Source organism: Rattus norvegicus, chromosome 7 (assembly GCF_021556685.1).
Source record: "Rattus norvegicus strain SHRSP/BbbUtx chromosome 7, alternate assembly SHRSP_T2T, whole genome shotgun sequence".
NCBI classification, from domain to species: domain Eukaryota; kingdom Metazoa; phylum Chordata; class Mammalia; order Rodentia; family Muridae; genus Rattus; species Rattus norvegicus.
Genome location: NC_141540.1, coordinates 91,916,771 through 91,931,081, shown reverse-complemented (window position 1 = coordinate 91,931,081; position 14,311 = coordinate 91,916,771). Strand labels below are relative to the sequence as shown.

Sequence of the window (14,311 nt, the reverse complement as noted above, 5' to 3'; positions counted from 1 at the left end):
TTCCTTCTCTTATTGGCTTATAAACCGTTTATAAAGTAATAGTATTTCACAGAATAAAGATCAGATAGCGATCAATAGTGTGAGGACGCATAAGAAGAAAGAACCACTAAATCAACCTGGGCTTTGGAATCTGAAGTTCGTAAAATACTCAGCCTTTAGTTTTTAGGAGTTGGGAGCAGTCCAGTTTTCAGGATCGGAAAACCAGCAGATTCTGTTTTTAGCTATGAAAATCTGCATTGTTCCACCTGGTTAGGGCATATATTTTACTTCAACTAACCAACATTTACTTTCAAAGAAGAAAGAAACATCGAGCTTCCCGGCAGGTCCTCCCAGCCCAGACACAAGCCAGTTGACTGGCAAAGGAAAATGACCACCACTCCTACCCCACTGTTCACCCTGCTGGCAGAGCCGCAGGCCTGGTGCCAAGGCCCTGGCAGTTTTAAGGCTGTTTCCTGGCAGCCATTGGCTTTTCTATGCCATGTGACTCTGCTTCTGTCTGTCTGGATTTTGTTCTGAGTTTCCTTAGGGCATGCTTCTGAACAGCATCAGGAACGGCAGCAAGAGCCCTGGGATTCAGCAAAGCCATGTTATCCAGGAACCTTGGATCTCTGAGCTGTCCCAGGCTCCCTCTGCCAGCCGCTTGCTTCAGGGCTTCAAAGGAAGGCTCGGCTGCAGTACCCAGCATGCTTTTCTGCGGCTGCCACAGCCCTCTTTTGAAGCACCATGGTAGCCAACAGAGAGGATTCTGTGTTACGTACAGTATGACCCTGGAGGAGCCAGCCAGCTGCTGTGACTCAGCTAAAAACAGGGAACTCGCTGTAAGCAAGAGGGCATAAAGGGGAGCTATGGCTGAGGGGGAGGGAAGCCAGGAAAAGCAGTCGTTTATGATACTAAAAGTTTGTCAAAAGGCTCAACACACGTTTCTGAAAGTTTTCTTCATGGACCAAAGGAGGCCCATATCAGCGATTCTAAAATCTGCTTAGGCTTCATAATGTTTTATATCAAATCAAAAGAAGCAGAACAAAAATTAGGGAAGAATAAGAAAATAAAAATAAATTCTTTCTTGTGGTACTCCCAGGTACCCCTGAGGAAATTTGCTTTTTATATATAATTTTGGATCAAATACGTTAATGAAGAGAGGGAGAGGGAGAGGGAGAGGGAGAGGGAGAGGGAGAGGGAGAGGGAGAGGGAGAGGGAGAGGGAGAGGGAGAGGGAGAGGGAGAGGGAGAGGGAGAGGGAGAGGGAGAGGGAGAGGGAGGAGAGAATGAACTTGAGCATCTTTTTCCTTTTTTTTTTCCTTTTCTTCCCAGATGAGAGGCTATGGTGAATTCTCGAAGTTCTATTACTTTCAGAAGCAGTTCTGAATTAAAGGTGTCAACTGCCAATAAGACAGTAGTATATTGGTGAGACGTATGTAGAAAACAGTACATTGTTCCATCTCCTTTGGCTCTAGACAGCTGTCTCTCTCTCTGTCTCTCTCTCTCTCTGTCTCTCTCTCTCTGTCTCTCTCTCTCTCTGTCTCTGTCTCTGTCTCTCTCTCTGTCTCTGTCTCTCTCTCTCTCTCTCTCTCTCCCTCCCTCCCTCCCTCCCTTCCCTCTCCTCCCTTCCTTCCTTCTTTCCTTCCTTCCTTCCTTCTTTCTTTTTCTTTCTAAAAAAAGATGACCAGTTAAAATCATAAAAGTAGACCTTCAACGAGAAGTCCAGTCTCATTTTGTGAAACATTTGCTAGGGTACTTTGCTCAGTTCAAAGGTAGAAATTTAGAGGTGGGTGGAGTGTGAAAGGAACTTTGGCTAAAGAAAAAACTGAGTGGAGGGGCTCTCACTTAGGAGTGATCTGAAAATGACAGATCATAGCAAGGAAGCTACACACGTTAGTTATTAAATCAGCACTTTAAAGTGAAGACGAGGTTACTCTGTCCCCAGCATCCTTGGACATTAAGCTTGAAATGATACAATGAATTGTCTGATTAGACAGAGAAGAAAATCAAGTTTGTGCTCTGTCAGCCTAGACTTGGGTGTGCCCTATCCTGGCAGAGTTTCCCAAGTGATAAAACCCTGAGCAAGTGGTGGCAGCTACCCTCTGGGAGAAAACCTTGTCTACAGTTTTCCCCTGGCTTCTTTCAAGCTGTCAAGAAACAGGTCAAATCAATGGGAAAGAACTCAGCCTCACAAGCTCACATTCTGGTTTGAATTTCCTATTTCAGCATTTGTTTCGTCTGTCTATGATTTTCGTGTACATCAGCAGACATGTTCCATTAAAGAAGAGTCACTTTGAGACATAATTTGTCCATCAGCTTAGCTTACTCCAACTGGCTCCGCAAAGGAGCCTAGGGGGTGGCTGGAGGGGTAATAGCGCAGGATCTGTAAGCGTGAGGACCTGAGTTGGGATCTTCAGAACCATTAAAACTCCACATGTTGGGCAAGCACTGTGCCTATAAGCCTAGCTCAGTAGCAGTGGAGAAGAGACAGGAGGATTCCCTCTCTTTAAGGCATAAGGCAGAGAGTGACAGAATAGGGCATACAACTTCCTATGGGCCCATAAATAGGAAACACACACACACACACACACACACACACACACACACACAAAGAGAGAGAGAGACAGAGAAAAAGAGAGACAGAGACAGAGTCAGAGAGAAAGAGACAGAGAGAAAGACACAGACACACACAAAGAGAGAGAGAGACAGAGAAAATAGAGACAGAGACAGAGTCAGAGAGAGAGACAGAGAGAAAGACACAGACACACACAAAGAGAGAGAGACAGAGAAAAAGAGAGACAGAGTCAGAGAGAGAGACAGAGAGAAAGACACAGACACACACACACACACACACACAGAGAGAGAGAGAGAGAGAGAGAGAGAGAGAGAGAGAGAGAGAGAGAGAGAGATTTGATTCTTAGTGGGCTTCCTCAGCAGCATGCCTCTTTATTATGGAGATTATGTTGTTGCTAAAAGGCATATGCAAGACTGAGAGAGAATAAGTCCTTTGGTCCTTTGGTACAATTTCAAAATTCTCTTACCATTTAAGAATCTCCTTAGTAGACATTTAGGCAGATGATAAAAGGATAGCATAAAACAATAGTGGTTAAAAGTAAAGAGGTATTGGTAATTAGTTGTAAATGTTCACAAATAACTTCAATGAGAGAAAGATGAAAGAAAACATATGGATCAGTATCACAGAAAGGTTTTAAGGAAGACATGGAAATGGCTAATTCAGGAGTTCTGTACTTCAAAAAAAATAGAGAAAAGACCAAGTGCCATCCTTCCAAATACCCAGTACCATGATATTGGCTTGTGAATAAGAATAAGAACCAAACGTGAGAATGAAAGATCATATGATGAGGCTGAAACCAAGATGAGCTATGCACCTGGGCTACTCCATAGAAGACTCTAGATTGGCTGGCATTCAGTCTGCTTCTATAACCTTTTATCCTCACTCATTCCAAGACTTATTTGCCCATGCAGTGGTCCTCAGTTGATTCTGGATATTGAGTCTGTGCTTTTAAAGTCAACTTCTACTCTTAGTAAATTCTCTGGAAAACTTTAGAACTCTTGACTGGGTTGAGATGATCCCTCAAAGTGATGTCTAACTAGTGATCATGACCTTGGGGAATAGATCCTCACAGATACCAATGAAAATTAAATTCCTCCTGGGTTAATTGAGGTGGCCTTAAATCCACTAAGTATTCTTGGGAAAGAAAGTCATGGTGAGAAAGATGCAGAAAGTGAAAGCCAGGTAAAAACACACCCCACATGCAGGTAACCACAAGCCAAGGAACACAAACCATAACCCTTAGAATGGGGATAGTCAGGGAAAAAGCTTTTCTGTAGAGCTTTGAGGTGAAGAAAGCAAGGCCTGCTTGATTCAGACTTAACATTTTGAGACAAGTTTCTTTTTGGTCTTGCCACACATCTTGTGGTACTCTGTTTGACAAACCCTAGTCAACAAAGCCAAGTCCAATGCCCCATGTTAGCACTAACTTGTGCTAAAGACATACAAAATGGAGTAATACAAGTGTTTTTGCTAGTTATACTATTGTACATACCAAAATTAATTTTTTAAAAATTCATAGACCAGTTGGAAGATAACTCAATCTGATATCAACAGAATATTCATTATATACATTTAGCAGGATAGTAAATAAAACAGTTCCTTGCCTAAGGAAAGTAGCGATCCAACCTTGTATACTTTGTAGACATGACCTCCAAAGAAGACAGAAATTTAACTTTGAAGGATAGTAACACACTAGACCAATGGTGAAGTTAAGTTCAGTTCTTTCTCTCAGACCCATGCTTCCAGCAATAAGACTCAGACTCAAAATATACTTATACATACCTTAGACATATAGCTAGGCTTTTCTCTGACTAGATACAACTTAAAATGTACCATTTTTCTAGCCTCCATTTCGCCATGAGGCTGGTTACTTGTGTTAGCTGTGCCCAGGCACCAAGTGTCTGTCTGTCTTATCATCTTCCTGCCGGGTCTTCTGCCTGACTCTATCTCAGAATCCTTTCTCCTCCTAGATGTCCCATCTCCCATTTCCTACCTAAAGGAATAGGCCATAGACTTTTTAATTAACAGGTGGTGCATCCATACAAACACGAAATAATCTCTCTATAGACAAAGTAGTTCTTTGCAACATTAATGAGCCAAGAGATAGCATTTTTTCCTTTGGTGCTTTTTAAGCAGTTAGCAGAGTGATTGGAATATTTTGAGGATGGGAAGAGGTATGTTAAACTGTACCGAGTGAATGAATGGATGAATGGCTGCAATTCCTCTTACCCAGGATTTAAGAGCCCCAGGTAGATATGACATAGCTTTTGGTAAATAATAATAGACATATTTGATGTCACACATTGCAGAAAGGGTTTCATAATGAGGATTTCACAATTTCTCTTTGTGGGTCCCTTGATCAGCATAGACAGTCTTTTGGAAATTCAGAGTTCCTCAAGGGTTTCAGTAATACCTTGACCTGGTGCTGTTTCCTTAACCTTCGTTTACCAGTGTTCTGCTGTTCTGAATGCACATGTGTTCCAAGGTGCCATGTTGGTGTGCATTCTCCAACGCTGGCTTTGGACAGGACCCATCAGCACAATGGGGGAGCCTCCACTGCAGAATGGGGAATTTGCTCTTTTTCCAGCCAAAACTGCTGTTGGTTTTGCCTGCTCGCTTCCACAAATTGTTTTTTAGGTTTCTTAATTTAGACACTAGCAGTATGGAGACTTATTTTATGCATGTATATTTTCTTTCTGAGACAAGCAGTGTTTGTCATTGCAGAAATACAGACGACTGCCAGCAGTGTTCGAGCACACTGCAGAAGTTAATCCACAGGCCCTTTGGAGTGTGAGCCCTGAGCGTGGGGAAATCAAGAGCTGGCTTGTGACTCAGCTGGGACTGATTTCTTTCTTGAAAGAAATCTAATTAGAAGCCAGTATATTCAAGCTATAGTAATTATTCTCATTCCAAAGCAGTAGAGGTGACTAACCTTTCTACTGTTCCAGAATGTTTAAAGGGGCAACCCTTCATCAGAATTGCCAATCCATCTAGCCAGTATTAGAGCAAACAAAGTAACTGATACTGCAGCTAGTTATGTCATGAGCCAAGCATCGTACAAAAACACTGGAACAAAACTGTAAAACCAATACTATCATCACTATGATTACTAAAAGTTTTACTTATATTTTATTTATTTACATTGAGTGCAAGTATGTGTATGCATATGGAAATTCATATATTACAGTGTGCACGTGGAGGTCAGAAAACAGCTTGTAAGAACTGGTTGTCATTTCACTTGTGGATCTCAGGGATGAAACTCTTATTGCCAGACTTCATAGCTGGCATATTTACCTCTGTACCATAGCACCAGCCTCAATCTCATTTTAACAGGTAAGAAAAGTAAAGCAGAGAGAGAGAGAGAGAGAGAGAGAGAGAGAGAGAGAGAGAGAGAGAGAGAGAGAGAGAGAGAGAGACTAAGTAACTTCAAATGTTCACTAATGTCTCAGGTCATTTTCACAGAAGCAGAATGAAACCAGTCCCTTACACAGGGGAAGACGGTAAACCCAATTAAAGTCTGCTGTCACGTTCCTCCTGACAAAGAGCAAAGAACAAAATGCTCCAAAGTTTTGTCCCACCCAGTGACAAGGGACAGACGGTTCTGTGCCAGACTGACAGTTGGACTTTGGTTTTCAAAAGAGCTCTTCCCATTTTTGATAGGCATATTAATGATAGGATAAGATCGACTAGATTTAGCAGCCAACATTCTTGGGAACTGGTGACAGGTGCAAAGTCCACCTACATGGAATCTCAGTAGGTCAGGGACAGAACATGACTTCAAAGATCATGTAAGTCAAACTCGTGCTTTTCACACTGAACCATCAAAAATCTCTCTACCAGGTTAGGAGGTGCTATGCTTCTGTCAGCCTCCAGAGTCCAAGAAATACACAGTCCCTAACTCCTTTAGAGGGTGTCAATGCAATTTCATACGGTTTGTTTCACAGTTTCAAATAGCTTGACCTTGAAGCTCCTCTAGGTGCTGGAGGTGATTATGCATCTTCACACAGCCCAGCGTTTCTTGCCTGTTCTCTCTCATACTCGAGCGCCCTGCCTTGCCTTTCCTGTTGCCCTGAAGTTTTTGATGAAGAACAGATCCTTGGTGATAGCTTCATCTGGACATGTGTACTTCTGCTCCTTGCAACTAGCAATAAACAAGAAAGAGTAAGAGAGAGGGAAACTTGTTAACACCATGCTGTATCTAAACAAGCAATCCCAGATGGCATCCTTTATGCCTTCTGCCTCTGATAAGAAAAGATTGAAAAGGAAAAATAGGCAACAGCTGACAAGCCATACCCAGAACTGAGACCAACAGGGAGAACAGACCCCAGCTCTGTGCACTGTCCTCAGTCATGGCTCAGCACCCAACCCAGGACCTGCCTGGCTTCAAATGCTTTCAACAGTGCATGCTTTTATGTAGCCAGCGAATCACGAAAGCTTACAGGGCAAGCATTTTCCTTTTTAATTTGCTCTTTAGTTTGCTGATGAAGACCCTGGTAGAAATACAGTAATGTATTTTATTTAAAGACATTGTGCTGTTAAGAAGAGAGAAAGAATAAATAAAAGTCAATAGATCTTTAGTACCAGTCTGAGTTTTTTCCCAGAAACCAATGCTAATTCCTTCCTTAAATGCATTATTCTGATATATGAGTACGTGAGTGCTTGCATGCATGTGTGTGTGTGTGTGTGTGTGTGTGTGTGTGTGTGTGTGTGTTCTGGTTCTGAGACATTACGACAACTTTTTCTGAAACAGTAAAAACTGTCTCTGGCTAGGGCTGAATTTTTGCTCCTTTATTTCATAGCTATGTGTCCTCAGACAACATTCCCTGTACCTCAGCATCCTCCATTACAAACCAAAGTTAATAAAATGTATTTATGTGTTTGGTGAACATTAAGCAGAAAAGAATATGAGCATATATAAAGCACAGAAAATATGCCTAGCATGCAATAATCATTAAATATAATCCATACTTTCTGTCCACAAGCTCATGTGTATAAGCAAACATGTTGTCTTTTCTGGGCTCTGACATAATCTGAAGCTCTAAATAGCAGCATCATCATTGTTTGCCTCTGCAAGATCTAGTTGTTTTAAAATGCCACTTTGGAATTAAGAGCAGCTTATGACACTTCACTGTTTCCACATGGATGTTGCCTATGTAAGGACACAGCAGTTTTAACAGACCACCTGCAGGAAGCCAAGTCAGCAGTGGTGTGTTTATTAGTAAGAGCATGATGTTGGGATGAATCAACAGAGAGCCCATAAAATGAAGGAGGAGGTCTATCCCAGTGATGCCATTAGACAACCCATTCGTTATATCCTGGCTGCTCCTCTTGACCATTTGTCTTTTCCATAAGTTAATATGAATTGTTTAAATAATGGGTTGACATAATGAAGGTATTTCTAAATGAACACCCTGATATCAAAACTCACCAGCAAATAGTTCAAATTTTTAGAGCACAGGCAAACCCAGCAGGGTTCTGCTCTCTGTGCTTCCTCCTGAAGCTGAAGACGGGCAAGGCCTTGATTTAGACAAAGGATTTTCTTACAGTCGAGTTCCAGAAAACAAAGGTTAGGAAGTCACAGATGACACAAGTGCTTGTTCGGATAATGTAAAAAATGCAGCGACTCTTTAAAAAAGAACTTATGATAATGGGATGGAAATGAGTCAGAAAATATGCAAATTAAATTCACTTGAAATATATATGTCTTTAAAAATTAACGGATAAATTGGTTTGTCAAATGCTTTCTGTGTTTGACTACCACCCATCTACCCCAGATTTGAATTCTAGTTTAAGACATCTTTCTTAACCTCAAATTCATTTTTCGGAGTCTAGAAGTCAAAGAGGAGGCACACCTCTATATGTGAGGTGTAGCAGTTGTTACCTCTGTGGTAGAAGAGAGAAAACGAAAAGGAGTAAAGAGCAAAAATAAATGAAAGCCATAAAGTTCTAGTAAATTGGACTCGAGAGAAAAAGCACATGCTGGAATGGGTCTAGTGTAAGATATTCCCTGAGATCAGACACAACTCTTTCAGTACCTTCCTTTCACAAGCTAGCACGAGACTTACAAACGGTGTGGAAGAAGCACTTATTGAGAAAGTAAGTGCACATTTTCGGTAAATCTTAATGCACAACTTCACTGTAAGTTGTCCTTAGGGTTGAGATCCATTTCTTACAGGTTCTTAGAAGATTAAAGTGCACTTTGTTTGAGAGATTGCTTACTTAAAACTTTTTAAAATTGATACCTACAGCATCTAATCATTACTGGGAAGAGCTATGACCTGGCCCCAAGGCAACAGTGGGTTGGAAAAGCTTCAACAGATGGATAGAACTAAAGCAAAACAGTGGCTACAAACCAGATAAAGAAGGTTAAGCTACTAGAAACTCCAGAAAATAGAAAACCCCAAGCTTGAAGAAGGCAGACAAGAGACTGAAAGTCACAAGTATGGAGACCACAGACAGAATGGAAAAGAAAATGTTGCCCACTCCAGAAAAAAGCATGTAGAACCACAGCGATGTGGTAACATGGCAGCATCACTTCTAGCTGGGACCTGACTCATACAGGAAGCTGTCAATGACATTCCTGCTTCATCAAGCTTAAAAAAAAAAATACAAAGCCCAGGGCCTCAAAACTGCTGAAATCTGACAACTCCCTTCCCTCATTGCTCTGACCCAGCGCATTCAGTTATTGTGGAGTTGGTCAGCAGATCCTAACATGTTCATTGCAAATTGATGCACATTTTTCCACCTGCAGTAAATCCCTAGAATACTGATAGTGACTTAGCACTTACCTGAACTGAAAAGGCCTGATACAGGGTTTCTCACGATCTGCCTTCCTTTTTCTCTTTCTCCACACAATGCATTTTGCAATAAATGAAATGCATTTTCCTCTGCATAATGTTGCCCTGTTGGCTTCAGCAGTCATCACACATCTTTGAATTTTGTCACTGAACTTTCAGAGGTCTTAGCATGCCAGGGGTTCGCAGTGTCAGTCACAAGCACAATTTACAAACATATTTTCTCATTCCTTTGAGCTAGTCGACTAAATTATTCTCCTGGAGAGAAGCAGAATTGTACCGTGAAGACAACACAAGGCCCTTACTGTAGACGGATCAGACGTATGCTCTACTTAAAGCACCTAACTTAACAACATGTTTTTATTCATATAGGAAAATCACAATTCATTGTACCTTTTTTTTATCCCTGTGTTGTTAGGAAGTTCTTATGATTGCAAAGTTTTACTTCCTAAAATTTATCATTTAACCATTTTTCTCTCTGTATATATATGACAATTTTCCATTTATCTTTTTATTTAGGCATATGTTTCTATGTACGACACATATATGACACATATATGCTGCTGTTGCAGAAGAGGTTTCAGATTCCTTGGACCAGGAGGGACAACAAGCCTGGTAATGGGAATTGAACTCTGATCCATGGAAGAGCAGGAAGTACTCTGAATTGCCGAGTCATCTTTCCAGTCTCAACATATTTATATATAAATCTTTAAAGTATTTGAAGTCATTTGTCAATTTATTGTCAACAAGTATTGTCAATAAATGTCATATAACCTCATTTCTGTAAGTCTTGGTTGTGATGTTTCTCCGAACAAACTTCTATTTATCACTTCCTCATGAAAACATGCGGGCCAAAATGAACTCTTTATCCCAGACTAAGAATTTGATGCCTTTCCTATGGAAAACTCCCATTGATGCAACCAGTGATTACCTTCCTTCTGGTTTTATTTTATTAATTTTTTTTATTTATATGAGTAGACTGTTGCTGTCCTCAGACACACCAAAGAGGGCATTGGATTCCATTACAGATGGTTGTGAGCCACCATGTGGTTGCTGGGGATTGAACTCAGGACCTCTGGAAGAGCAGCCAGTGTTCTTAACCACTGAGCCACCTCTCCAGCCCTACCTTCCTTCTTTTGACTGGGTACGGTACTATTGACTCATTGAGTTAGCAATCACACTGAATCTTACCTTTCATTTTTCTACGTTTTAAAGAGGATGAGCATCTGAGTAATGCTATTTTCTCTGGTTTATCAGCTTAGATAGATGAATGGTTAGTGAACACAAAAGAAAACTCAATGATCTTGAAAGTATACATGATATTCTTCTGCCTAGCTTACAAGGCAATACGCAAAAAAGGAGTAACACAAGGAATATATACTTTATACTTAAAGGTGGTTTTGATAAACATACATTGATATTGGTATTGGTTCTCAAGCTCAGTGAAAATAAATACCTGATGCACATTAACTTCTTACATTTGTACGGGTTCTGTTCCATTTTTATTGGAACTCAAGTAGATGATTATTTCTGACAAACTACAGTGCCCAACGTGTATGTTAACATCTCTAGAATATAAATGTAATTACAAGCTAAATTTCTCATCTGCTAAATAAATCTAAGAGTTTTCACACAACATTGGGAATCCATAAATTAGAACTTGACTGCTACTCAAATCTCAGATGCACTTTGATTGAAACTGATAAAAGGCAAGTGGTTTAAAAGTGATTTAGAATGTTCTTGTAAGTTTTTGCTTTAAACATATTCAACACTAAATGTTTAAATTTTGATATTTTAAGTTGTGTGTGTGTGTGTGTGCGTACGTGCCTGTGCACATGTGTGTGTGTACACATGCTTACACACGTGCCTTCATGGGTTTATGTGCACTACAAGCTAAAGGTGTACATGAAAGCCTGTTGAGGGAATAAGGTATATGGAACTGGAGTTAGCTAATATGGGTTCTGTGAATTGAACCTTGGAACTCTATTAGAACAGTATTTCATCTTAACTGCTAAACAATTTTTGCAGTCCTTGACATTTGCATTTTGAGCTTTAAATTGAATGTACTGACAAATAAGACATTAATTGCTTATATTGTTTTTTGATAGCATACGACAGATCATTTTGTTCTCTTGTGTAGAGAAGTTTTAATCCAGCAACATGGCTTCTCTGGCAAGGGATCACTTTCAAAAATATGATCAGGGTAGAATACAGACACACCCTTAGTACATACATTTAATGCAGGCTGAGGGCCATAAGAAGAAGCCTGGTATGGTCAAACTAAAGGCTTAAGGCCCTGGAAACCCTAAAGGGATGGTAGGAGCTTTGCCTGTTCTCTGCACCAGGCCCCTGTCACTAGCTGCAACCCCCATAGATTTGTGGCCATCAGTCATGTAATGGCAAAACCCCAAACCCCTCCACATGTAGATGACGCATCCCTAACATCTCAGACCAAGACAATAGGAAAAAAGACATGGTCACAGTCAAGTAGGCTCACAATAGAGTTCTTCATGTTAATGAAGTACCTAGAGTCGTGGAAGGAGTGCCAATAAGTTTCCCTTCCCAGCCATTCCTCCCTGCAAAGATATTTAATCTCAGGCCCACCCTGAGAAGTGGGGTACAGTTTTATGCATCCACTTCCCACCATGACAAGACAATAAATGTTTTAGAACCACAGACCAACTCTTTTCATGGAGATCCACCATGGGGAGCCATGGAGAAGGCCTTTGCCTACAGAGCCGCAGTTGAGTGTACCATAGAAGGCCTCCCTATATTCCCAGCCACAACTACCACCAAGCCTGTGTCCACCAATCCAAGGACTCCGTCAGATGGAACAAGCCAAAGATCTTTCTCCAACCCTCACCCCTGGCCCCTGGCTAGACACAGCTTGTAGGTCCAACTCAATTCTCAGCTTTTCTGTGACTCTCAGTGGCACCTGGATGTCCAAGAGACTAAGAACCCCATGATCCCGGCTCTATTGCAGGTCCAGAGACTCCTGACCCAGCTGTGGCTTTTCAGACCCCAGAGCAGTGTCTTGACGCTTCTCTACAGCCCAACACCTGTCCCGGTGGCTGGCAGCGTGGGAGAAGTTCAGTCAAACTCTCCGCAGCCCACCTCCCCAAGTGGCCATGTCTAGTGGTAGTGTAGACACGGCCAAGAACCATACAATTTAATCCATAACAATGAAGATGAGGTTAGTTTGTAAAAGAAAGCAGCTACATTTCAAAGAGACATCTAGTTGGGGGACAAAAGTATGAATCTTAGACTGAATGAGATAAGATATGCCCAACTCTCATGAAAACAGATAGGAAAAAGAAACAACTTAAGAAAGCAGTGCAGAGAGAGAGAGAGAGATAGGGAGGGAGGGAGAGAGAGAGAGAGAGAGAGAGAGAGAGAGAGAGAGAGAGAGAGAGAAGCAGTTTTACAAGGAAAAGTTGCAGGTAAAGAAAGAAGAAACCAGGGAATAAGAAGGAGCCAAAAGATTAGAACAAATAGGTAGAGTTAGTTTGGAGCTAAGCAGAGCAATTCAGTCAAAGCAGAGAGAAGCCAGTTTGAATCAGTGATCTCGGAGAGGAGTTTAAGACAGAGCAAATGAGTTTATCCAGCAAGTCAGAAAGAATTCCAGAGTTCTGAAAGAATTTCAGAGCTAGAAAGGGTAAGATTATTCAACTGTGAGTCTCCAAGATGACAAGTATAGCTGACAAATAAAAATTACTTCTACAGTGTTGGACTTTTCATTGCTATAACAGAATACCTGACACCAAAGAGATTCCATGTATTCATTCAGATCACGGGTCAGGCCTTAACAGGAAGTACATGGCATGGCAGAGCAGTTGGTATCACAGCAGCCAAGAATCAGAGGGAGCTGGGGAGGAGACCTCTATTAACTTGCATCCCCTTCTCCCCATTTTTATTCTGTAGTCTATGAGGTGGTACAACTGATAGTCAATGAAATTCCTCTCCATTAATCTTTTTTGACATGCCCTTACAGATGCACTCACAGTAACCTCTTCTGAATGCCTAGACTCTTCATAATCTAACCAAGTTGACAATCAAAATTAACTATCACCTACATTTGAACTTTAAAAGAGACTGGAAAATTAAAAGGTGGTACATGTCAGTGCTTGCAGGCTAAAAAATATGTTTTATAACAAGATAGCTGAAATAGTAAATATGGGCTCTGATGCAATAATCGCTTAAAAGTAGCCCACAGAGGCTCAAAGTTTAAAGGATGAAGGATATTTCTCTTATATTTTTGGTTGTGAGCCTATCCTTTAACGGCTGAGCCATCTTTCCAGCCCATGAAGGATATTTCTCATTTCCACATTCCAAAGCATGCCACTTTGGGTCTAGAGTGTGATAATGGAGAATTGGTTAGATAGGAATACAGAAAGATTTCATGAAAGACGTTCTCATAATTGGACATGATAGCTCACTATTTTTGTTAAAACTGTCAAAAATAAGATTCTGTGGATCACTCAGTTCACTGAGCACAGTTAGGAAAGCTCAGGTATATCTATTTGCTCTGGGGACAGAACAATGCAGCTCACTACTATTCCCTGAAGAGTAATAATGACATTCACTTCAACACGAGCCATCACTCCTTTGCAGCCCTAAGTATCAGTCACATGTAGATGACAAAGGGAAGGGATTCCTAGATTCAAAGTGCCACAATATACAATGTCTATAAGAGGTTGTGTAGATTGATCCCATTGTAGTAGCATGTGCTAATAATTTCATTCGAGTCTGTGTATATGTCTAAGTCTATACAGTCCTATCCTCACATACAGGTAATTATGTCTCTCCAGGTTTAATTTAACCACATAGTGCTATTGTAGGAGAACAAGCCATAGGAAATCTGCTTGGCAGTTACGAGCATCAAGAAAGGCCTAGTGCTACATAATGAATCACTGTTGTCCCACGGAATCGCACAAAACAGGTCATTATTTGTTAGATAAAGATGA

General features: G+C 41.0%; 1 long non-coding RNA gene across 4 annotated transcripts; it reads left to right on the top strand.

Annotated features, from left to right (window-relative positions):
• The first annotated feature begins 524 nt into the window (after positions 1-524).
• On the top strand, positions 525-10,125 carry LOC102548590 (uncharacterized). Of its 4 annotated transcripts, none has more exons than XR_015624801.1 (4): positions 525-818; positions 1,311-1,403; positions 5,741-5,886; positions 9,867-10,125. It is a non-coding gene; the product is annotated as an uncharacterized LOC102548590 (long non-coding RNA). The 4 variants fall into 4 exon arrangements; XR_015624803.1 differs by having other exon boundaries at positions 1,311-1,410; XR_015624800.1 differs by lacking the exon at positions 5,741-5,886.
• The last annotated feature ends 4,186 nt before the right edge of the window (positions 10,126-14,311 follow it).